Source organism: Lolium perenne, chromosome 1 (assembly GCF_019359855.2).
Source record: "Lolium perenne isolate Kyuss_39 chromosome 1, Kyuss_2.0, whole genome shotgun sequence".
Classification (NCBI taxonomy): domain Eukaryota; kingdom Viridiplantae; phylum Streptophyta; class Magnoliopsida; order Poales; family Poaceae; genus Lolium; species Lolium perenne.
The window spans coordinates 269221910-269247149 of NC_067244.2; the positions used below are offsets into that span (position 1 = coordinate 269221910).

The 25240-nt window shown below is 42.9% G+C and overlaps 1 long non-coding RNA gene across 1 annotated transcript; it reads left to right on the top strand.

Annotated features, from left to right (window-relative positions):
* The first annotated feature begins 24027 nt into the window (after nucleotides 1-24027).
* LOC127340660 (uncharacterized) lies at nucleotides 24028-24908 on the top strand. The gene is made up of 3 exons (XR_011751228.1): nucleotides 24028-24269; nucleotides 24370-24689; nucleotides 24776-24908. It is a non-coding gene; the product is annotated as an uncharacterized lncRNA (long non-coding RNA).
* Nucleotides 24909-25240: the final 332 nt, after the last annotated feature.

Below are 25240 nucleotides of genomic sequence, written 5' to 3' on the forward strand. Positions count from 1 at the left end.
CGCAGCGGGTGCAACAGGTACGGAAACAGTCGGAGGCAACTGACAGGTATCGGGTAAGGCTCCATAGAGGATATCATAGCTGGCTGATACGTCTCAAACGTATCTATAATTTCTTATGTTCCATGCTAGTTTTATGACAATACTCACATGTTTTATATACACTTTATATCATTTATATGCATTTTCCGGCACTAACCTATTAACAAGATGCCGAAGCGCCGATTCTGTTTCTGCTATTTTTGGTTTCAGAAATCCTACACAGGAAATATTCTCGGAATTGGACGAAACAAAAGCCCAGGGTCTTATTTTCCATGGAGCTTTCCAGAAGACCGAAGGAGATACGAAGTGGAGCCACGAGGTGGCGACACCACAAGGCGGCGCGGCCAAGGAGGGGCCCGCGCCGCCCTATGGTGTGGGCCCCTCGTGACTCCTCCGACTCTGCACGTCCGCCTACTTATACTCTCCGTCGCGAAAACCCTATTACCGAGAGCCACGATACGAGAAAAGTTCCAGAGACGCCGCCGCCGCCAATCCCATCTCGGGGGATTCAGGAGATCGCCTCCGGCACCCTGCCGGAGTGGGGAATCATCACCCGGAGGACTCTACATCACCATGATCGCCTCCGGACTGATGTGTGAGTAGTTCATCCTTGGACTATGGGTCCATAGTAGTAGCTAGATGGTTGTCTTCTCCTCATGTGCTATCATGTTAGATCTTGTGAGCTGCCTATCATGATCAAGATCATCTATTTGTAATGTTACATGTTGTGTTTGTTGGGATCCGATGAATATGGAATACTATGTCAAGTTGATTATCAATCTATCATATATGTGTTGTTTATGATCTTGCATGCTCTCCGTTGCTAGTAGAGGCTCTGGCCAAGTTGATACTTGTGACTCCAAGAGGGAGTATTTATGCTCGATAGTGGGTTCATGCCTCCATTGAATGCAGGACAGGTGAGAAAGTTCTAAGGTTGTGGATGTGCTGTTGCCACTAGGGATAAAACATCAATGCTTTGTCTAAGGATATTTGTGTTGATTACATTACGCACCATACTTAATGCAATTATCTGTTGTTTGCAACTTAATGCTGGAAGGGGTGCGGATGCTAACCTGAAGGTGGACTTTTTAGGCATAGATGCATGCTGGATAGCGGTCTATATTATTTGTCGTAATGCCCTAAGTAAATCTCATATTAGTCATCATGATATGTATGTGCATTGTTATGCCCTCTCTATTTGTCAATTGCCCAACTGTAATTTGTTCACCCAACATGCAATTTCTTATTGGAGAGACACCACTAGTGAACTGTGGACCCCGGTCCATTCTTTTACATCTGAATACAATCTACTGCAATCATTGTTCTCTGCTGTTCCTTGCAAACAAACATCATTCTCCACACCATACGTTTAATCCTTTGTTTACAGCAAGCCGGTGAGATTGACAACCTCACTGTTAAGTTGGGGCAAAGTATTTTGATTGTGTTGTGCAGGTTCCACGTTGGCGCCGAAATCCCTGGTGTTGCGCCGCACTACACTCCTCCACCAACAACCTTCACGTGGCCTTCATCTCCTACTGGTTCGATAACCTTGGTTTCTTACTGAGGGAAACTTGCTGCTGTACGCATCATACCTTCCACTTGGGGTTCCCAACGAACGTGTGCTTCACGCGTCATCAAGCTAAATTTCTGGCGCCATTGCCGGGGAGATCAAGACACGCTGCAAGGGGAGTCTCTCAAATCCAATCTCTTTACTTTGTTATTGTCTTGCTTTACTTTATTTTATTTTCTGTTTTGTTTGCTTTCTTTATATCAAAAACAAACAAAAAATTAGTTACTCGCTTTACTTTATTTACTGTCTTGTTTGCGTTCTCTGTAGGGATTCGTTGCATAGAAAACAAAAAATTTCCTACTGCGAACACGCAATCCAAGCCAAGATGCAATCTAGAAGACGGTAGCAACGAGGGGGTTATCGAGTCTCACCCTTGAAGAGATTCCAAAGCCTACAAGATGAGGCTTTTGTTGCTGCGGTAGACGTTCACTTGCCGCTTGCAAAAGCGCGTAGAAGATCTTGATCACGGCGCCACGAACGGGCAGCACCTCCGTACTCGGTCACACGTTCGGTTGTTGATGAAGACGACGTCCACCTCCCCGTTCCAGCGGGCAGCGGAAGTAGTAGCTCCTCTTGAATCCGGCAGCACGACGGCGTGGTGTTGGTGGTGGTGGAGAAACCTGGCGGAGCTTCGCTAAGCGTGCGGGATGTGGAGGAGTGGGGCGGCTAGGGTTTGGGGAGAGGGGGCGCCGGCCACTAAGGGGTGCGGCCACCTTGTGCTTGTTGGGGTGGCCGGCCCCCTCCCCTTGGCCCTCATTATATAGGTGGAAGCCCCAAGTGTTGGACTACAAGTCTCCGAATAAGACCCGAACCCAAAACCTTCCATGTGATAGGGAAACCTACCCAAGGTGGGAATCCCACTTGGGGTGGGATTCCCCCCCTTCCATGTGGGGGGGTGGCCGGCCCCCTTAGGGGAGTCCACTTGGGACTCCTCCCCCTCTAGGGTTGGCCGGCCATGGAGGTGGAGTCCCTTTGGGACTCCGCCTTCCAAAGTGGTTTCTTCCGGACTTTTCTAGAACCTTCTAGAACCTTCCATAGAACCTTCCGGATCATTTTAAATCTTATAAAATGACTTCCTATATATGAATCTTATTCTCCGGACCATTCCGGAACTCCTCGTGATGTCCGGGATCTCATTCGGGACTCCGAACAAATATTCGAACTCCATTCCATATTCAAGTTCTACCATTTCAACATCCAACTTTAAGTGTGTCACCCTACGGTTCGCGAACTATGCGGACATGGTTGAGTACTCACTCCGACCAATAACCAATAGCGGGATCTGGAGATCCATAATGGCTCCCACATATTCAACGATGACTTTAGTGATCGAATGAACCATTCACATACGATACCAATTCCCTTTGTCACGCGATATTTTACTTGTCCGAGGTTTGATCATCGGTATCACTCTATACCTTGTTCAACCTCGTCTCCTGACAAGTAATCTTTACTCGTACCGTGGTATGTGGTCTCTTATGAACTCATTCATATGCTTGCAAGACATTAGACGACATTCCACCGAGAGGGCCCAGAGTATATCTATCCGTCATCGGGATGGACAAATCCCACTGTTGATCCATATGCCTCAACTCATACTTTCCGGATACTTAATCCCACCTTTATAACCACCCATTTACGCAGTGGCGTTTGATGTAATCAAAGTACCTTTCCGGTATAAGTGATTTACATGATCTCATGGTCATAAGGACTAGGTAACTATGTATCGAAAGCTTATAGCAAATAACTTAATGACGTGATCTTATGCTACGCTTAAATGGGTGTGTCCATTACATCATTCATACAATGATATAACCTTGTTATTAATAACATCCAATGTTCATGATTATGAAACTAATCATCCATTAATCAACAAGCTAGTTAAGAGGCATACTAGGGACTCTTTGTTGTTTACATATCACACATGTATCAATGTTTCGGTTAATACAATTGTAGCATGGTATATAAACATTTATCATAAACATAAAGATATATAATAACCACTTTATTATTGCCTCTAGGGCATATCTCCTTCAGTCTCCCACTTGCACTAGAGTCAATAATCTAGATTACATTGTAAGATACCTAACACCCATGGCATTCTGGTGTTGGTCATGCTTTGCCCTAGGGAGAGCTTTAGTCAACGGATCTGCTACATTCAGATCAGTGTGTACTTTGCAAATCTTTACTTCTCCATCTTCGATGTACTCGCGAATCGAGTGGTAACGCAGCTTGATATGCTTCAGCCTCTTGTGTGACCTTGGTTCTTGTGCATTGGCGATGGCACCCATGTTGTCACAGTAAATGACTAGTGGGTCCAATGCACTGGGAACCACATCGAGCTCTACAATGATCCTCTTCATCCATACCGCTTCCGATGAAGCCTCTGAAGCCGCTATGTACTCTGATTCTGTTGAAGACTTCGCCACCGTGCACTGCTTCGAGCTTGCCCAGCTTACTGCAGCACCATTCAATATAAACACGTACCCAGATTGTGACTTAGAGTCATCAGGATCAGTGTTCCAACTTGCATCGGTGTAACCGCTTACAACGAGCTCTTGGTCACCTCCATAACAAAGAAACATATCCTTAGTTCTTTTCAAGTACTTCAGGATATTCTTGATCGCTGTCCAGTGTTCCATTCCTGGATCACTTTGATATCTGCTAGTCAAACTAACAGCATGTGCTATATCCGGTCTAGTACATAGCATGGCATACATGATAGATCCTACTGCCGAGGCATAGGGGATATTACTCATCCTTTCTCTTTTTTCTGCCGTAGCCGATCCTTGAGTCTTACTCAAGACCTTGCCTAGTAACATAGGTAAGAAACCTTTCTTACTTTTGTCCATTCTAAACTTCTTTAGAATCTTGTCCAGGTATGTACTCTGTGATAGCCCTATTAGACGTCTTGATCTATCTCTATAAATCTTGATGCCTAATATATACGATGCTTCACCAAGGTCTTTCATTGAAAAACTATTATTCAAATAACCTTTTACACTGCTTAATAGTTCTATATCATTCCCAATCAATAATATGTCATCTACATATAATATCAGGAATGCTAAGAGCTCCCACTCACTTTCTTGTAAATACAGGCCTCTCCATGACACTGTATAAACCTGAAGTCTTTGATCGCCTTATCAAAGCGTCGGTTCCAACTTCTTGATGCTTGCTTCAGTCCATAGATTGAACGCTGAAGTTTGCATACTTTGTCAGCATTTTTAGGATCGACAAAACCTTTGGGTTGTACCATATACAACTCTTCCTCAATGTCTCCATTAAGGAACGCCGTTTTGACATCCATCTGCCAAATCTCATAATCGAAAAATGCAGCTATTGCTAACAAAATCCTTACAGATTTTAGCTTCGCTACAGGTGAGAAAGTCTCATCGTAGTCAACTCCTTGAATTTGTCGGAAACCCTTTGCGACAAGTCGAGCTTTATAGACAGTAATATTACCATCAGCATCTGTTTTTCTCTTGAAGATCCATTTATTCTCGACAGCCTTGCGGCTATCAGGTAAGTCTACCAAAGTCTATACTTTGTTATCATATATGGATCCCATTTCGGATTTCATGGCTTCTTGCCATTTGTTGGAATCTGGGCTCATCATCGCTTCTTCATACGTCGCAGGGTCCTCATCATTGTTATCCACAATCATGACATTTAGACAAGGATCATACCAATCAGGAGTGGCACGTTCCCTTGTCGATCTGCGAGGTTCAGTAGTTTCCTCGTTCGAAGTTTCATGATCATTATCATTAGCTTCCTCTGTTGCAGGTGTAGGCGGTACAGGTACAACTTCCGGTATTGCGCTACTCTTATCAACGAGTATAGATTCATCAATCTCATCGAGTTCTACTTTTCTTCCAGTCACTTCTTAGTGAGAAATTCTTTCTCAAGAAAGGTTCCGTTCTTAGCAACAAAGATTTTGCCTTCAGATTTGTGATAGAAAGTGTACCCTATAGTTTCCTTAGGGTATCCTATGAAGACGCATTTCTCCGCTTTGGGTTCTAGCTTGTCCGGTTGTAACTTCTTTACATAGGCTTCGCAACCCCAAACTTTAAGGAACGACAGCTTAGGTTTCTTATTAAACCATAATTCATACGGTGTCGTTTCTACGGATTTTGATGGTGCTCTATTTAAAGTGAATGCGGCTGTCTCTAATGCATAACTCCAAAATGATAACGACAAATCAGTAAGAGACATCATAGAACGAACCATATCTAAGAGAGTTCGATTACGACGTTCGGACACACCGTTTCGTTGTGGTGTTCCCGGCGGTGTCAATTGTGGAAGTATTCCGCATTTCTTTAAATGCATGCCAAACTCATAACTCAGATATTCACCTCCACGATCAGATCGTAGAAATTTAATCTTCTTGTTACGTTGATTTTCTACTTCACTTTGGAATTCCTTAAACTTCTTGAAAGTTTCGGATTTATGTTTCATGAAATAGATATACCCATATCTACTCAGATCATCTGTAAAGGTTAGAACATAACGATAACCACCGCGCGATGCTACACTCATTGGTCCGCACACATCGGTATGTATGATTTCCAATAAGTCGATGGCTCGCTCCATCATACTGAGAAAATGGAGTCTTAGTCATTTTTCCCATTAGACATGCCTCCCATCTATCAACTGACTCAAAGTCAAGTGATTCAAGTAATCCATCGGTAAGGAGTTTCTTCATGCGTTTCACTCCAATATGACCAAGGCAGCTGTGCCACATATAAGTAGAATTATAATTCAATTTAATTCGCTTAGCATCAATGTTATGTATATGCGTATCACTACTATCGAGATCTAACAGAAATAAGCCATTCTTTTCAGGTGCTTGACCATAAAAGATATTATTCATAAAAATAGAACAACCATTATTCTCAGACTTGAATGAATAACCGTCTTGCATTAAACAAGATCCAGATATAATGTTCATGCTCAACGCGGGTACAAAATAACAATTATTTAAGCTTAAAACTAATCCCGAAGGTAGATGTAGAGGAAGTGTGCCGACAGTGATCACATCGACTTTGGATCCGTTTCCAACGCGCATCGTCACTTCATCTTTCAGTAGTCTTCGTTTATTCTTTAGTTCCTGTTTCGAGTTACAAATATGAGCAACCGAACCAGTATCAAATACCCAGGTACTAGAACGAGAACCAGTGAGATAAACATCTATAACATGTATATCAGATATACCTTCTTTCTTTTTCTTGACAAGGCCGCTCTTTAGATCAGCCAGATACTTGGAGCAATTACGCTTCCAGTGTCCCTTCTCCTTGCAGTAATAGTACTCAGCATCAGGCTTAGGGCCGTTCTTAGGTTTCACAGGAGGCGTGGCAGCTTTCTTGCCACCCTTCTTGAATTTTCCCTTAGACTTGCCCTGTTTCTTGAAACTGGTGGTCTTGTTGACCATCAACACTTGGTGCTCTTTCTTGATCTCAATCTCAGCAGCTTTTAGCATGCCAAAGAGTTCAGGTAACTCCTTGTTCATGTTCTGCATATTGTAGTTCATCACAAAGTTCTTGTAACTTGGTGGCAGTGATTGAAGGACACGATTAATCCCCAGTCTATTAGGAATCACTATTCCCAAGTCACTGAGTTTCTTTGCATGCCCGGTCATAACGAGCATGTGCTCACTAACGGAGCTGCCTTCTTCCATCATACAGCTGAAGAAGTGGTTCGATGCTTCATAGCATTCCACGGCCGCATGAGTCTCAAATATATCTTTCAGCTCATTAACCAACTCATGAGGATCGTGATGCTCAAAACGTTTTTGAAGATCGGCTTCCAGACTGCACAGGAGGGCACACTGAACTTGAGAGTACCGAGTTTTCCGAGTTGCGTAAACATTCTTTACTTCCTCGGTTTCAGTTTCTGCAGGAGGGTCACCTAGCGGTGCATCAAGCACAAATTGCAGATTTCCGCCAGCGAGGAAGATCCTCACATGACGGAACCAGTCGGTGAAGTTGCTACCGTTGCTCTTAAGCTTTTCTCTCTCTAGGAACTGGTTAAAATTGATTGGGGACGCCATCTCTACAACATATATTTGCAAAAGTTTAGACTAAGTTTATGACAAATTGAGTTCAAATTTTAATTCAACATAATTAAAAATCTAGGTGAACTCCCACTCAAAACAATATCCCTCGCATTGTCTTAGTGATCACACGAACCAAATCCACCGCACCTAAGTCCGATCATCACGAGACAAGGTGTGATTTCAATGGCGAACACTCAAAGCGTTCATCATATCAACCATATGATTCATGCTCTACCTTTCGGTATCACGTGTTCCGAGACCATGTCTGTACATGCTAGGCTCGTCAAGGCCACCTTAGTATCCGCATGTGCAAAACTGTCTTGCACCCGTTGTATGCACTTGTTGATTCTATCACACCCGATCATCACGAGATGCTTCGAAACGACAAGTCTTGGCAACGGTGCTACTAAGGATGAACACTTTATTATCTTGAGATTTTAGTGAGGGATCATCTTATAATGCTACCGTCGCGATCTAAGCAAAATAAGATGCATAAAAGGATTAACATCACATGCAGTTCATATGTGATATGATATGGCCCTTTTGTCTTTGCGCCTTTGATCTTCATCTCCAAATCACGGACATGATCTCCATCATCTTCGGGCATGATCTCCATCATCGTCGGTGTAGCGTCAAGGTCAATGGCGCCGTCTTCATGATTGTCCTCCATGTAGCAACTATTACAACTACTTTGAAATACTACTCAACATGAAATTTGAAGACAACCATAAGGCTCCTGCCGGTTGCCACAATACAATAATGATCATCTCATACATATTCATCATCACATTATGGCCATATCACATCACCAAACCCTGCAAAAACAAGTTAGACATCTATAACTTGGTTTGCATATTTTACGTGGTTTAGGGTTTTCGAGAGAGATCTAATCTACCTACGAACATGAACCACAACGTTGATACTAATGTTATCAATAGAAGAGTAAATTGAATCTTCACTATAGTAGGAGAGACAGACACCCGCAAAGCCTCTTATGCAATACAAGTTGCATATCGAACGAGGAACAAGTCTCATGAACGCGGTCATGTAAAGTTAGTCCGAGCCGGTTCATCCCACTATGCCACAAAGATGCAAAGTACTCAAACTAAAGATAACAAGAGCATCAACGCCCACAAAACCATTGTGTTCTACTCGTGCAACCATCTATGCATAGACACGGCTCTGATACCACTGTAGGGATTCGTTGCATAGAAAACAAAAAATTTCCTACCGCGAACACGCAATCCAAGCCAAGATGCAATCTAGAAGACGGTAGCAACGAGGGGGTTATCGAGTCTCACCCTTGAAGAGATTCCAAAGCCTACAAGATGAGGCTTTTGTTGCTGCGGTAGACGTTCACTTGCTGCTTGCAAAAGCGCGTAGAAGATCTTGATCACGGCGCCACGAACGGGCAGCACCTCCGTACTCGGTCACACGTTCGGTTGTTGATGAAGACGACGTCCACCTCCCCGTTCCAGCGGGCAGCGAAAGTAGTAGCTCCTCTTGAATCCGGCAGCACGACGGCGTGGTGTCGATGGTGGTGGAGAAACCCGGTGGAGCTTCGCTAAGCGTGCGGGATGTGGAGGAGTGGGGCGGCTAGGGTTTGGGGAGAGGGGGGCACCGGCCACTAAGGGGTGCGGCCACCTTGTGCTTGTTGGGGTGGCCGGCCCCCTCCCCTTGGCTCTCATTATATAGGTGGAAGCCCCAAGTATTGGACTACAGGTCTCCGAATAAGACCCGAACCCAAAACCTTCTATGTGATAGGGAAACCTACCCAAGGTGGGAATCCCACTTGGGGTGGGATTCCCCCCTTCCATGTGGGGGGGTGGCCGGCCCCCTTAGGGGAGTCCACTTGGGACTCCTCCCCCTCTAGGGTTGGCCGGCCATGGAGGTGGAGTCCCTTTGGGACTCCGCCTTCCAAAGTGGTTTCTTCCGGACTTTTCTAGAACCTTCTAGAACCTTCCATAGAACCTTCCGGATCATTTTAAATCTTATAAAATGACTTCCTATATATGAATCTTATTCTCCGGACCATTCCGGAACTCCTCGTGATGTCCGGGATCTCATTCGGGACTCCGAACAAATATTCGAACTCCATTCCATATTCAAGTTCTACCATTTCAACATCCAACTTTAAGTGTGTCACCCTACGGTTCGCGAACTATGCGGACATGGTTGAGTACTCACTCCGACCAATAACCAATAGCGGGATCTGGAGATCCATAATGGCTCCCACATATTCAACGATGACTTTAGTGATCCAATGAACCATTCACATACGATACCAATTCCCTTTGTCACGCGATATTTTACTTGTCCGAGGTTTGATCATCGGTATCACTCTATACCTTGTTCAACCTCGTCTCCTGACAAGTACTCTTTACTCGTACCGTGGTATGTGGTCTCTTATGAACTCATTCATATGCTTGCAAGACATTAGACGACATTCCACCGAGAGGGCCCAGAGTATATCTATCCGTCATCGGGATGGACAAATCCCACTGTTGATCCATATGTCTCAACTCATACTTTCCGGATACTTAATCCCACCTTTATAACCACCCATTTAAGTAGTGGCGTTTGATGTAATCAAAGTACCTTTCCGGTATAAGTGATTTACATGATCTCATGGTCATAAGGACTAGGTAACTATGTATCGAAACCTTATAGCAAATAACTTAATGACGTGATCTTATGCTACGCTTAAATGGGTGTGTCCATTACATCATTCATACAATGATATAACCTTGTTATTAATAACATCCAATGTTCATGATTATGAAACTAATCATCCATTAATCAACAAGCTAGTTAAGAGGCATACTAGGGACTCTTTGTTGTTTACATATCACACATGTATCAATGTTTCGGTTAATACAATTATAGCATGGTATATAAACATTTATCATAAACATAAAGATATATAATAACCACTTTATTATTGCCTCTAGGGCATATCTCCTTCATTCTCTATATCAAAAACACAAAAAAATTAGTTACTTACTTAATTTAGTTTGCTTTATTTACTACTGCTAAAATGGGTACACATGAGAACACTAAGTTGTGTGACTTCACAAGCACAAATAATAATGATTTCTTATGCACACCTATTGCTCCACCTGCTGCTACAGCAGAATTTTATGAAATTAAACCTGCTTTACTAAATCTTGTTATGAGAGAGCAATTTTCTGGTGTTAGTTCTGATGATGCTGCTGCCCATCTTAATAATTTTGATGAACTTTGTGAAATGCAAAAGTATAAGGATGTAGATGGTGACATTATAAAACTAAAGTTGTTTCCTTTCTCCTTAAGAGGAAGAGCTAAAGATTGGTTACTATCTTTGCCTAAAAATAGTATTGATTCATGGACTAAATGTAAGGATGCTTTCATTGGTAGATATTATCCTCCCGCTAAAATTATATCTTTGAGAAGTAGCATAGTGAATTTTAAGCAATTGGATAATGAGCATGTTGCCCAAGCATGGGAAAGAATGAAATCTTTGGTGAAGAATTGCCCTACCCATGGACTGACTACTTGGATGATCATCCAAACCTTTTATGCAAGATTGAATTTTTCTTCGCGGAACCTATTGGATTCAGCTATTGGAGGTACTTTTATGTCCATCACCTTGAGCGCCGCAACAAAGCTTCTTGATAATATGATGATCAATTACTCTGAATGGCACACTGAAAGGACTCCACAAGGTAAGAAGGTAAATTCTGTTGAAGAAACCTCCTCCTTGAGTGATAAGATTGATGCTATTATGTCTATGCTTGCTAATGGTAGATCTAATGTTGATCCTAATAATGTTCCTTTAGCTTCATTGGTTGCTCAAGAAGAGCATGTTGATGTGAAGTTCATTAAAAATAGTAATTTCAACAACAATGCTTATAGGAATAATTTTGGTAACAACTATAGGCCATATCCTTCTAATAATAGTAACGGTTATGGTAATTCTTATGGTAATTCTTACAACAATAATAGGAATGTACCCTCTGCTCTTGAAGCCATGCTTAAAGAATTTATTAGTACACAAACTGCTTTCAACAAACCTATTGAAGAGAAGCTTGGTAAAATTGATGTTCTTGCTTCTAAGGTTGATAGTCTTGCTGCCGATGTTGATCTTTTAAAATTGAAGGTTATGCCTAATGAAACTAAAGATATTAAGTCATTTGCTACAGCAAACTCTATCCAAGTTCGAATTAATGAAAATATTAGATTGATGGCTGAATTGCATGCTAGGTGGGAAAAACAAGAAAAATTTGCTAAAGAGAATAATGTAGCTAAAGTTTGGACTATTACCACCACTAGTAATGTTGATGCTTCACATGTTGCTAAACCCCCTACTAACAATGGTAAAATAATTGGTGTTAGCAATGTTTCTACTCCTAATGCAAAGCGTGCAAAAATGCCTGAAACTGCTAAAACTGCTGAAATTGTTTGTGATAAAACTGCTGAAATTTTTCAGAACATTGAGGACAATGATCACATTGCTTTAGATCATAATGGTTTAGATTTTGATGATTGTCACATCTCTGAAGTTATTAAGTTCTTACAAAAACTTGCTACAAGTCCTAATGCTAGTGCTATAAATTTGGCCTTTACAAAACATATTACAAATGCTCTCATTAAAGCTAGAGAAGAGAAATTAAAACTTGAAACTTCTATTCCTAGGAAGTTGGAAGATGGTTGGGAGCCCATCATTAAGATGAAGGTCAATGATTTTGATTGTAATGCTTTATGTGATCTTGGTGCAAGTATTTCTGTTATGCCTAAGAAACTCTATGATATGCTTGACTTGCCACCATTGAATTTTTTTTATTTGGATGTTAATCTATCTGATAGTTCTGTAAAGAAACCTTTGGGGAGGATTGATAATGTTCACATTACAGTTAAAAATAACCTTGTCCCCGTTGATTTTGTTGTCTTGGATATTGAATGCAATGCATCTTGTCCTATTATTTTGGGACGACCTTTTCTTCGAACTGTTGGTGCTATTATTGATATGAAGGAAGGGAAAATTAAGTATCAATTTCCTCTTAAGAAAGGTTTGGAACACTTCCCTAGAAAGAGAATGAAGTTACCTTTTGATTTACAAATTATGATGTTGATGCTTCAGCTCTTGATAATACTTGATTCACACTTTCTGCGCCTAGCTGAAAGGCGTTAAAGAAAAGCGCTTATGGGAGACAACCCATTATTTTACTACAGCAAAAAAAAATTATATTTGTGTCTTGGAAGTTGTTACTACTGTAGCAACATCTCCTTATCTTTATTTTATTGCATTGTTGTGCCAAGTAAAGTCTTTGATAGTAAGGTTGATACTAGATTTGGATTTCTGCGCAGAAACAGATTTCTTGCTATCACGAATTTGAGTAGAACTCTCTGTAGGTAACTCAGAAAAATCAGCGAAAAATCATGAGTAATCCTCAGATATTGTGAACACCCGGATTTTTAAGTCTAGGTGCCTGTTATGCCACACATTGCAATCCCAGGAATATTGTTGTTGCGAGGCATAACAGTTGAATATCATAAGTCATCATTCATTACATACCATAGTCGTCTTACAAATAGAGATCACATGATCCAATATTACACAAATAGTTGATCTATTGATCAACGGACACAAAGTTCATAGCGGAAGCGTAAAATAGAAGGGACTCTCTAGTCCACAGGCCAACGTCTGACGTCAGAAGATTCCCTAGTTGTCGTAGACATCTTGGTTGCCGTCATCTTGATAGTTCTGCTCCTCTTCATAGTCTGGCCATTTGAATAGCCAGGGACACAGCCGTGAGTACTTTAAAGTACTCACAAACTAATACTAATGTAAGTACTAACAGTTCTAGTAAGGGGGTGCTAAGCTCTAGTTTAATTTGCATAAAGTCAGTTTTAGTTCACAAGTATTTGAGAAAAGACTTATTCATGTGCTAACTAACTCAACTGGGAACATTAGTGTCATTCCCACAACATTGGTTGTGATTCACCACAAGTCACAAATTCACCATTCATTTCACCATCATTTTCAATAATCTGACACCGGAAACTGTATGGCCTTTCCAACCGTCCGTAACCGTGGACACGGCTATTCGAATAGGTTTACACTCTGCAGAGGTTGCACACTTGTGCCACAACATTTGATTTCATCCATCGGGATTACCCCGAATCATCGTAACACAGTACGCGGATCATCAACCATAACCTTTCACTTACAAATCCTAGTATGAGCACCTCTCCCCATGAGCTTGGCCTCCCAGTGAAGACACTAGTAGGAAAACCCTTATAGGCGGAGCTTAGTTCTGTGGCGCACCGTTAAAAATGCGCCACAGAATGTTATTTTGTGGCGCACCAGGCAAGGTGCGCCACAGAAATAGCTTAATTTTGTGGCGCACCAGGAGACCGTGCGCCACAAAAACTTAGTGGGGCCCACACCCTGTCACCCCCAATCATTGGTTTTACTATTTCTATGGCACACTGACCCAGGTGCGCCACAGAAATAAGTTATTCTGTGGCGCAGGTACTCGGTGCGCCACAAAAATAAGCTATTTTGTGGCGCAGCTTTCCTGGTGCGCCACCGAAATAAGGTATTCTGTGGCGCACTATGCTCGGTGCGCCACAGAATTAGCGAACCAGATATACAAAAGTGGGCCAACCTCCCACCTACCACACTACACAAGCCATTCTTCTTCCTCCATCTAGCTCGTCCCCCTTCTCTCTCATACCATTTTGGCTCTACCTTTCACTTGCTTGGGTATTTATTGCACTTACTTTGGTTGGTACATAATTGGAGTTGAGGAGAAGGCTCTCCATACTCTCTCCTCCTCTCGAACTCATCGATCACGGTCTCGTCTCGGTATCGAATCTATAATGTGAGTAGATGGAGGAGACATACATATGCTTGGAGGAGACATGCATATGCTTGTAGATCTTGTGTGGCCGTCGTGTGTATGGATGCTTGTTGCGTGTATGGATGCTTGTTGCATGTGAAGCGCTTGTGTGTGTGTGCCGGTGTGGTGCACGGATGTTTGCCGAAATGTTGATTCATTTCCGTTTCGGCAAATTTTTGCACTACCCATATGTCCTACCTTGAGGAGAGGTCATGCCGAATTTTTCCGCTACATGTAATACCTTGAGGAGAGGTACGGCCCATGCATGTGTGTGCATGTGTTGCGGTTCTAATTTCCTGTTATATGTATACCATTTGCAGGCAAGCATGGTACTCTCGATGAGTTCCGCTCGAATCTCTAGATACAAGATAGACGCGAAGGAGGACATGATTCGGAACAATAGGCGCCAGATAAGATGTCCATTCGATCATGCAAACTCGAGCGCTGGATCAACCCTGATTCTGGACAGCTGGAGGAGCACCTGCTGAGGCGTGGTTTCATGCAAGACAACCAGGCGCGGCCGGCCCCATCAAATGGTGCGCATGAAGACCATGTTGAGCGCCATGACTATCATCATGAAGAAGACTATCATCATGTCGATGGGGACTATCATCATGAAGAAGAAGTCGGCGGAGAAGATCATCATGAAGAAGAAGATGCCGAAGGAGAAGATCATCATGATGAAGAAGAAGATTCCGGCGCGACCCCGCTAATTTCTGCCTTGCGGGACTCTCATGTTCAAGATCTGCTCCTCCAGGAGACGAGCAACGATAGAGTTGCAGCTAGAGAGAGAGCCAAGCTGTCGCAAATGGAGAAAGATGGGATGACTCCGATCTTTCCTGGGTGCCTTCCGCAGGATACGCGCTTGCATGTAACGCTTGATTACCTGCAGATGAAGACGCAGAACAAGTGGACCGATTCCAGCTTCAGCAAGAACTTGAAATTCTGGCACGATCGTCTCCCGGAGGGGAACACATTGCCAAGTAGTATCGAGGAGGCCAAGAAAGTCGTGTGCCCCCTTGACCTACCGCACGAAAAATACCACGCTTGCATTAATGATTGTGTGATTTATAGGTGCGAGTACAAGGACAGAACCACATGTCTGGTGTGCGGCCACGGACGGTACAAGGTTGGGAACAAGAAGGTACCTCGAAAAGTGGTATGGTACTTTCCTATCACTCCCCGTCTGCAGCGGTATTTCGTGGACCCTAAGGAAGCAAAGCTCATGCAATGGCACGCGGAAAGGCAGAAGCCCGAAGAAGATCCAGAGATGGGGTATGTGCTGACACACCCTTTAGACGCTGGACAGTGGGAAGCATTGGACATCGCCTTCCCTGCTAGATTCGGGGGCGACGCAAGGAACATCAGGCTGGGTATGAGCACTGATGGACTCAATCCGTTCGGCAACCAGAGTAGCACGCATAGCACCTGGCATGTGTTTGTGCACCAAGCAAAGGTACATACACCTGAGTATTCTCATTCAGGGGCCAAAACAACCAGGTGTCGACATGCATTTGTATCTCGGGCTGCTGAAAGAGGAGTTAGACACGTTGTGGAAGACGCCACCCCGTACGTGGGACGCCTACACTAGAACTTATTTCGATATGAGAGCTGCGTTGATCACGACGGTCACGGACTATCCTGGTTACGCATATGTATCTGCCCAGGTCGGCCACGGGTTCAACGGCTGTGTGAAGTGCATGGACGAGACCCCACATCTACAGCTACTAAGGGATCCAGGGTCCTCGAAAACCGTGTACCCAGGTGCTCGAAGGTGGCTTCGCTTGGATCACCCGTAGAGAAAACGCGGTGACTTGTTCAATGGTAAAGATGAGCCCGATGGACCCCCACGCACGAGGATCGGTGTAGAAATCGATGATCTTCTGAAAAATTGGAAGGAGTGCCCAGCGCCAGGAAAGAAGCGACCAAAGCCAGAGCCGCTGCTCGGTGTATGGAAAGCGAGGTCTGTTTTCCACGACTTGGAGTACTGGAAGGTCCTTGATACGCGTACAGCAAGCGTCCGTTGGGAACCCCAAGAGGAAGGTGTGATGCGTACAGCGGCAAGTTTTCCCTCAGTAAGAAACCAAGGTTTATCGAACCAGTAGGAGCCAAAAAGCACGTTGAAGGTTGATGGCGGCGAGATGTAGTGCGGCGCAACACTAGGGATTCCGGCGCCAACGTGGAACCTGCACAACACAACCCAAGTACTTTGCCCCAACGAAACAGTGAGGTTGTCAATCTCACCGGCTTGCTGTAACAAAGGATTAGATGTATAGTGTGGATGATGATTGTTTGCAGAAAACAGTAAAGAACAAGTATTGCAGTAGATAGTATTCGATGTAAAAGAATGGACCGGGGTCCACAGTTCACTAGAGGTGTCTCTCCCATAAGATAAATAGCATGTTGGGTGAACAAATTACAGTTGGGCAATTGACAAATAGAGAGGGCATGACCATGCACATACATGATATGATGAGTATTGTGATATTTAATTGGGCATTACGACAAAGTACATGGACCGCTATCCAGCATGCATCTATGCCTAAAAAGTCCACCTTCAGGTTATCATCCGAACCCCTTCCAGTATTAAGTTGCAAACAACAGACAATTGCATTAAGTATGGTGCGTAATGTAATCAATAACTACATCCTCGGACATAGCATCAATGTTTTATCCCTAGTGGCAACAGCACATCCATAACCTTAGGGGCTTCTGTCACTCCCCCAGATTCACGGAGACATGAACCCACTATCGAGGATAAATACTCCCTCTTGGAGTTACAAGCATCAACTTGGCCAGAGCCTCTACTAATAATGGAGAGCATGCAAGATCATAAACAACACATAGTTATAAATTGATAATCAACATAACATAGTATTCTCTATCCATCGGATCCCAACAAACACAACATATAGTATTACAGATAGATGATCTTGATCATGTTAGGCAGCTCACAAGATCCGACAATGAAGCATAATGAGGAGAAGACAACCATCTAGCTACTGCTATGGACCCATAGTCCAGGGGTGAACTACTCACTCATCACTCCGGAGGCGACCATGGCGGTGTAGAGTCCTCCGGGAGATGAATCCCCTCTCCGGCAGGGTGCCGGAGGCGATCTCCTGAATCCCCCGAGATGGGATTGGCGGTGGCGTCTCTGGAAGGTTTTCCGTATCGTGGCTCTCGGTACTGGGGGTTTCGCGACGAAGACTATATGTAGGCGGAAGGGCAGGTCAGGGGGCGTCACGAGGGGCCCAGATGCCAGGGCCGCGCGGCCAAGACCTGGGCCGCGCCGCCCTGTTGTCTGGCCACCTCGTGGCCCCACTTCGTCTCCTCTTCGGTCTTCTGGAAGCTTCGTGTGAAAATAGGCCCCTGGGCGTTGATTTCGTCCAATTCCGAGAATATTTCCTTACTAGGATTTCTGAAACCAAAAACAGCAGAAAACAAAGAATCGGCTCTTCGGCATCTCGTTAATAGGTTAGTGCCGGAAAATGCATAAATATGACATAAAGTATGCATAAAACATGTAGATATCATCAATAATGTGGCATGGAACATAAGAAATTATCGATACGTCGGAGACGTATCAGCATCCCCAAGCTTAGTTTCTGCTCGTCCCGAGGAGGTAAACGATAACAAAGATAATTTCTGGAGTGACATGCCATCATAACCTTGATGATACTATTGTAAGCATATGTAGTGAATGCAGCGATCAAAACAATGTAAATGACATGAGTAAACAAATGAATCATATAGCAAAGTCTTTTCATGAATAGTACTTCAAGACAAGCATCAATAAGTCTTGCATAAGAGTTAACTCATAAAGCAATAATTCATAGTAGAGGTATTGAAGCAACACAAAGGAAGATGAAGTTTCAGCGGTTGCTTTCAACTTATAACATGTATATCTCATGGATAGTTGTCAATGCAAAGTAATATAACAAGTGCAATATGCAAGCATGTAGGAATCAATGCACAGTTCACACAAGTGTTTGCTTCTTGAGGTGGAGAGAAATAGGTGAACTGACTCAACATAAAAGTAAAAGAAAGGTCCTTCAAAGAGGAAAGCATCGATTGCTATATTTGTGCTAGAGCTTTGATTTTGAAAACAAGAAACAATTTTGTCAACGGTAGTAATAAAGCATATGTGTTATGTAAATTATATCTTACAAGTTGCAAGCCTCATGCATAGTATACTAATAGTGCCCGCACCTTGTCCTAATTAGCTCGGATTACCTGGATTATCATCGCAATGCACATGTTTTAACCAAGTGTCACAAAGGGGTACCTCTATGCCGCCTGTACAAAGGTCTAAGGAGAAAGCTCGGATCGGATTTCTCGCTATTGATTATTCTCAACTTAGACATCCATACCGGGACAACATAGACAACAGATAATGGACTCCTCTTATATGCATAAGCATGTAGCAACAATTAATTTTCTCATATGAGATTGAGGATATTTGTCCAAAACTGAAACTTCCACCATGGATCATGGCTTTAGTTAGCGGCCCAATGTTCTTCTCTAACATTATGCAATGCTCTAACCATTTTGGTGGTAAATCTCCCTTACTTCAGACAAGACGAACATGCATAGTAACTCACATGATATTCAACAAAGAGTAGTTGATGGCATCCCCAGGAACATGGTTATCGCACAACAAGCGACTTAATAAGAGATAAAGTGCATAAGTACATATTCAATACCACAATAGTTTTTAGGCTATTTGTCCCATGAGCTATATATTGTAAAGGTAGAGGATAGAAATTTTAAAGGTAGCACTCAAGCAATTTACTTTGGAATGGCGGAGAATTACCATGTAGTAGGTAGGTATGGTGGACACAAATGGCATAGTGGTTGGCTCAAGGATTTGGATGCATGAGAAGTATTCCCTCTCGATACAAGGTTTAGGCTAGCAAGGCTATTTGAAACAAACACAAGGATGAACCGGTGCAGCAAAACTCACATAAAATACATATTGTAAACATTATAAGACTCTACACCGTCTTCCTTGTTGTTCAAACTCAATACTAGAAATTATCTAGACCTTAGAGAGACCAATTATGCAAACCATATTTTAGCATGCTCTATGTATTTCTTCATTAATGGGTGCAAAGTATATGATGCAAGAGCTTAAACATGAGCACAACAATTGCCAAGTATCACATTATCCAAGACATTATAGCAATTACTACATGTATCATTTTCCAATTCCAACCATATAACAATTTAACGAAGAAGAAACTTCGCCATGAATATTATGAGTAAAGCCTAAGGACATATTTGTCCATATGCAACAGCGGAGCGTGTCTCTCTCCCACACAATGAATGCTAGGATCCATTTTATTCAAACAAAACAAAAACAAAAACAAACCGACGCTCCAAGCAAAGTACATAAGATGTGATGGAATAAAAATATAGTTTCAGGGGAGGAACCTGATAATGTTGTCGATGAAGAAGGGGATGCCTTGGGCATCCCCAAGCTTAGACGCTTGAGTCTTCTTGATATATGCAGGGGTGAACCACAGGGGCATCCCCAAGCTTAGAGCTTTCACTCTCCTTGATCATATTGTATCATCTCCCTCTCTTGATCCTTGAAAACTTCCTCCACACCAAACTCAAAACAACTCATTAGAGGGTTAGTGCACAATCAAAATTTATATGTTCAGAGGTGACATAATCATTCTTAACACTTCTGGACATTTCACAAAGCTACTGAAAGTCAATGGTATCGAAAAATCCATCAAGCATAGCAAAACAGGAAATGCGAAATAAATGGCAGAATCTGTCAAAACAGAACAGTTCGTAAAGACGAATTTTATTGAGGCACCAGACTTGCTCAAATGAAAATGCTCAAATTTAATGAAAGTTGCGTACATATCTGAGGATCACTCACGTAAATTGGCATAATTTTCTGAGTTACCTACAGAGAATTAGGCCCAGATTCGTGACAGCAAAGAAATCTGTTTCTGCGCAGTAATCCAAATCTAGTATGAACCTTACTATCAACGACTTTACTTGGCACAACAATGCGCAAAACTAAGATAAGGAGAGGTTGCTACAGTAGTAACAACTTCCAAGACTCAAATAAAAAAAATAAAGGTACTGTAGTAAAAACATGGGTTGTCTCCCATAAGCGCTTTTCTTTAACGCCTTTCAGCTAGGCGCAGAAAGTGTGTATCAAGTGTTATCAAGAGACGAAGCATCAACATCATAATTTTTTCTAATGATAGAATCAAAAGGTAACTTCATTCTCTTTCTAGGGAAGTGTTCCATACCTTTCTTGAGAGGAAATTGATATTTAATATTACATTCCTTCATGTCAATAATAGTACCAACAGTTCGAAGAAAAGGTCTTCCCAATATAATGGGACAAGATGCATTGCATTCAATATCCAAGACAACAAAATCAACGGGGACAAGGTTATTGTTAATGGTAATGCGAACATTATCAACTCTCCCCAAAGGTTTCTTTGTAGAATGATCAGCAAGATTAACATCCAAATAACAATTTTTCAATGGTGGCAAGTCAAGCATATTATAGATTTTCTTAGGCATAACGGAAATACTTGCACCAAGATCACATAAAGCATTACAATCAAAGTCATTGACCTTCATCTTGATGATGGGCTCCCAACCATCCTCTAGCTTCCTAGGAATAGAAGTTTCGCGTTCTAGTTTCTCTTCTCTAGCTTTTATGAGAGCATTTGTAATATGTTTCGTGAAAGCCAAGTTTATAGCACTAGCATTAGGACTCTTAGCAAGTTTTTGTAAGAACTTTATAACTTCAGAGATATGACAATCATAAAAATCCAAACCATTATAATCTAAAGCAGTGGGATCATCATCCCCAATGTTGGAAAAAATTTCAGCAGCTTTATCACAAGCAGTTTCAGCAGTTTTAGCAGTTTCAGGTAGTTTTTCACGCTTTGCATTAGAAGTGGAAACATTGCCAACACCAATTCTTTTACCATTATTAGTAGGAGGTGCAGCAACATGTGTATCATTAGCATTACTAGTTGACAAGGTATCAACTTGTCAATGCCTATGGATTGTAGGCTAGGGTTTAGTTGGAAGTAGAGGGTAAGTAGATCTCGAAGGTTTCAGCCGGAAAGTACTCGACGAATATGAAAACTAGGGTTTGCAGACAATGATTCGATTGATTCTTCGTCCCTCGACTCCCCCTTTATATAGGAGGTGGAGCCGAGGGATTCGTGCCATACAAGTTTACAGAGTCCGGGACGGTTTCTAACTCATCCCGCCAGATTACAAATAACACTTCCTATTACAGCTCTATCTTTTCCTTAAATACATCTTGGGCTCTCGAATCTTCTTATTCTTCGGGTAGTGGGCCTTCATTAAACCCCGGGTACTATATTCGGCAGGCCCATTTGGGATGCCTATGTCAGTAGCCCCCGAGATTTTGCTTGAATCGTAGAGTCAGGGAAAATCTCCACTGTTTACGTTTACCCGAAAGCTTTAACTTTTTTTTTATATTTCTTCACATAAAATTCTATATTGTACAGGGATACTGGTAGTTGGGGCTAGTTCATCTGACGGATCAGGTACTAGTTAACTGCTCTAGTGGCAATCCGCAAAAACCTACTTCAAAATCACGTCCCTGGACATGATCTCGGGATACTGGTGTAAACTTCGACAGGTGCCGCTTAAGGTCTTACCATTCTGTCGAGTCCCAGTCAAATTTATCGGGTACCTAACGCGTCCGTTAGGATTTTTCTTCGTATCTGTTGATACGGATAAAAGTAGCAGAGCGCAGTCTTCGGCGATGCCACGCACAGCAGAACGGATCTGGGGTCTTACCTTCGCAAATTTGCGGCATTCAGAAATTGATCGCAACTTCGGCGTTCTGAGAATATATTGTCGAGTGCTTTTCCGGCTGTTGGAATGGCACATTTTATCGAGTCAAATATGACTTATACTGCTCTCCCGATGGGAGTATATGTAGAGTTAACTACAACTCGAAATATACTTTCTTGCTTTTCTATTTTTCCTTTGTTAATTTCATCGGGCACGCGAACAGCGTTCCCGATGGGAGTAGCCCCCGAGGCTACAACCAAGAACTTGTGCTTGGTTGTAGGCTCAACATTTTAATCCACCTTGTCACTATATTTTCATTATTTCCCAATACGATCTCTTTCTTCTTGTCTCTCTCTTTTTTTTTTATCTCTCGGGTGCGCGAACAGCGCTCCCGATGGGAGTAGCCCCCGAGGCTACAGCCAAGAACTTGTGCTTGGTTGTAGGCTCCCGCAATTTCTATATTGCCATAGTCGAAATTTTACTTTTTGTCGAAGTAGCCCCCGAGCATTTGGGGAAAAACTTGTTTTTGATCAAAGGCTCCCGAAGTATTGAATAATTCTTCCTGTCGCCAATCTTTTTTAACCTTTCTTGTCGACATGCTTCCCTTAACCAAATTTACTTCATCCTTCTCGAATAGTCGTGATTTTTCTGCCCTGTGGGTCCATTGCTTCCACCATGTTGACACGTCGTGCAAGTGGGGGACACACGTCCTCCGCTTTTTCTGGCGCACGTACAGTAACGCCTATCTCAGTAAAAATACCTTTTTACCCTTGTATCTAGAAGATCTATTCTCACCACACGATTTCTTCATCCAACGGCACACTGCTTCACCCGATTCTTATATAAACCTTTCTTCAACCTCCGTTCATCCCCTCGCTTGCGCCGCTCACCTGTTCCTCTTCGCAAAACTTCTCCTGCGCCCAATCTTTCTCTGATTTTCCGCACTCACACACATTGCTCTGTCATTGCCGTTGATGCCACCGCGCACGCGTCTGACTCGCCACAGCACTCCGGAATCCAAGATGGCCGCCGAGGATCTTGAGTGGGAGAGATCCAAAATCTCCAACCAAGACACCAACATGCTGAAGAGGCTTGGCCTCATGAAGAAGGAGGACGCCATCCGCTTCCCTAGCGAAGAAAGCTACCCCAAGCCTCCAATGGAGTATCGGGTTAGTTTTGTTGATCATCTCATCCGCGGCCTCTCGACCCCAATCCACGATTTCCTCCGCGGTCTTCTTTTTGTTTATGGGATTCAATTGCACCAATTGACTCCCAATTCCATCCTTCACATTTCTATTTTCATCACACTTTGCGAATGCTTCCTCGGAATCCCTCCCAATTGGGCTCTGTGGAAACGCATCTTCTGCCTCCGCCGCAATGGCTCCCACAACGTCACTTATAACATAGGTGGCGTTGTTATCTGTGTTCGCACTGATGTCGACTATTTCGACGTCAAATTTCCTGATTCTGTCCAAGGATGGCGCAAAAAGTGGCTCTACATTCACGAAGAAAGCGCCAACTCCGTTGAGCACAACATAGTTCCTTTCGACGGAAGTGCCAAAATTCAGCGCCGCCGCTCCTGGGATGCCGAAGCTTCCGAGGAAGAGAAAAAGGCGACAGAGGCGCTCATGTCTCGTATTCGCGACTTCAAAACACTCGAGGCAAAGAGCTTTCTGGTGTTCAAATCACTGCCTATTTCCTTAGGATTAGAGTGCAGCCTCTTCAGGCTCGCAAAAATCCCCTTTGGACATATTCTGGTAAAAATGACGCCAACAGAATCTCCGGTGATCTTTCCACCAAGGACTTGGAGAAGTTGATTCGAAGACTTTCTCGCCTGGGTAAAGACCCAATTCCTTCCTCTTGTCGCGTGGAACCGTACAGCGCCGCCAATCCACTCCCCGAGGTATTTTGTCTTGCCGAGTTTTTACCTTATTTTGCACTTTCTCTGCACCTCATTATATTGTCATCTCTTTTAATTTTCCTTCTGGTCACTATTTTTACAGAACCATCCTACCATGACTTCCCTTCCTCCTCTTCCGGAGGGTGGAGAAGTCGAAGAACAGGCCATCGTTGCCGAAGATACTCAAGGTTCTTCTATTCGTGAAAGTGAAGTCGCGGGTTCTCACAAATCTGCGGCTTCTCATGAAAAAGAAGTTGAGTCTGAAGCCAGTGAATCGACGCAATCCCTTCCTCCTGCTGTTTCTCCCAAGAACAAAAGGAAAAGGACTAATGTTGAAGATTCTGGCACCTCTAAGGCTGAAGAAGTTGTTCCTTCTCATCCGAAGGCAACTTACGATCTTTATGCTGAATCCCTCATCAGCTCGTAAGTCGTCTTTATTTCTCTCTATTTTTGTACTCGAAATATTTAGCTTGTCTTGCTTTTTATGCTGCCGATTTTTTGATTATTAGCGATGACGAGGAAGAAGTTCCAACTACTGACGTGGCTCCTCGGACAAGCACGTCACGTACTGTACTTGCCTCAGACACGCTAGTTGAAGGAGAAGAAACCTCGCCTCCTCAACAAAACGTCGTCACCACTACTCCGCCATCAAGCCTATGGATTGTACATTATCTTCTTTTTCCCACCTAGCTATATTATCTTCTTTTTCATTTTCTTCTTTTTCCCACCTAGCACGCAATTCGGCCATCAATCTTATATTCTCATTAATTCTAACTTGGATGGCATTTGCTGTAGTAACAATTTTATGATTATGATTTTCATGAGGCATAACTTTCGATTTCAAAAGATCAACATCAGCAGCAAGACTATCGACTTTAGAAGCAAGTATATCAATTTTCCCAAGCTTTTCTTCAACAGATTTGTTAAAAGCAGTTTGTGTACTAATAAATTCTTTAAGCATGGCTTCAAGTCCA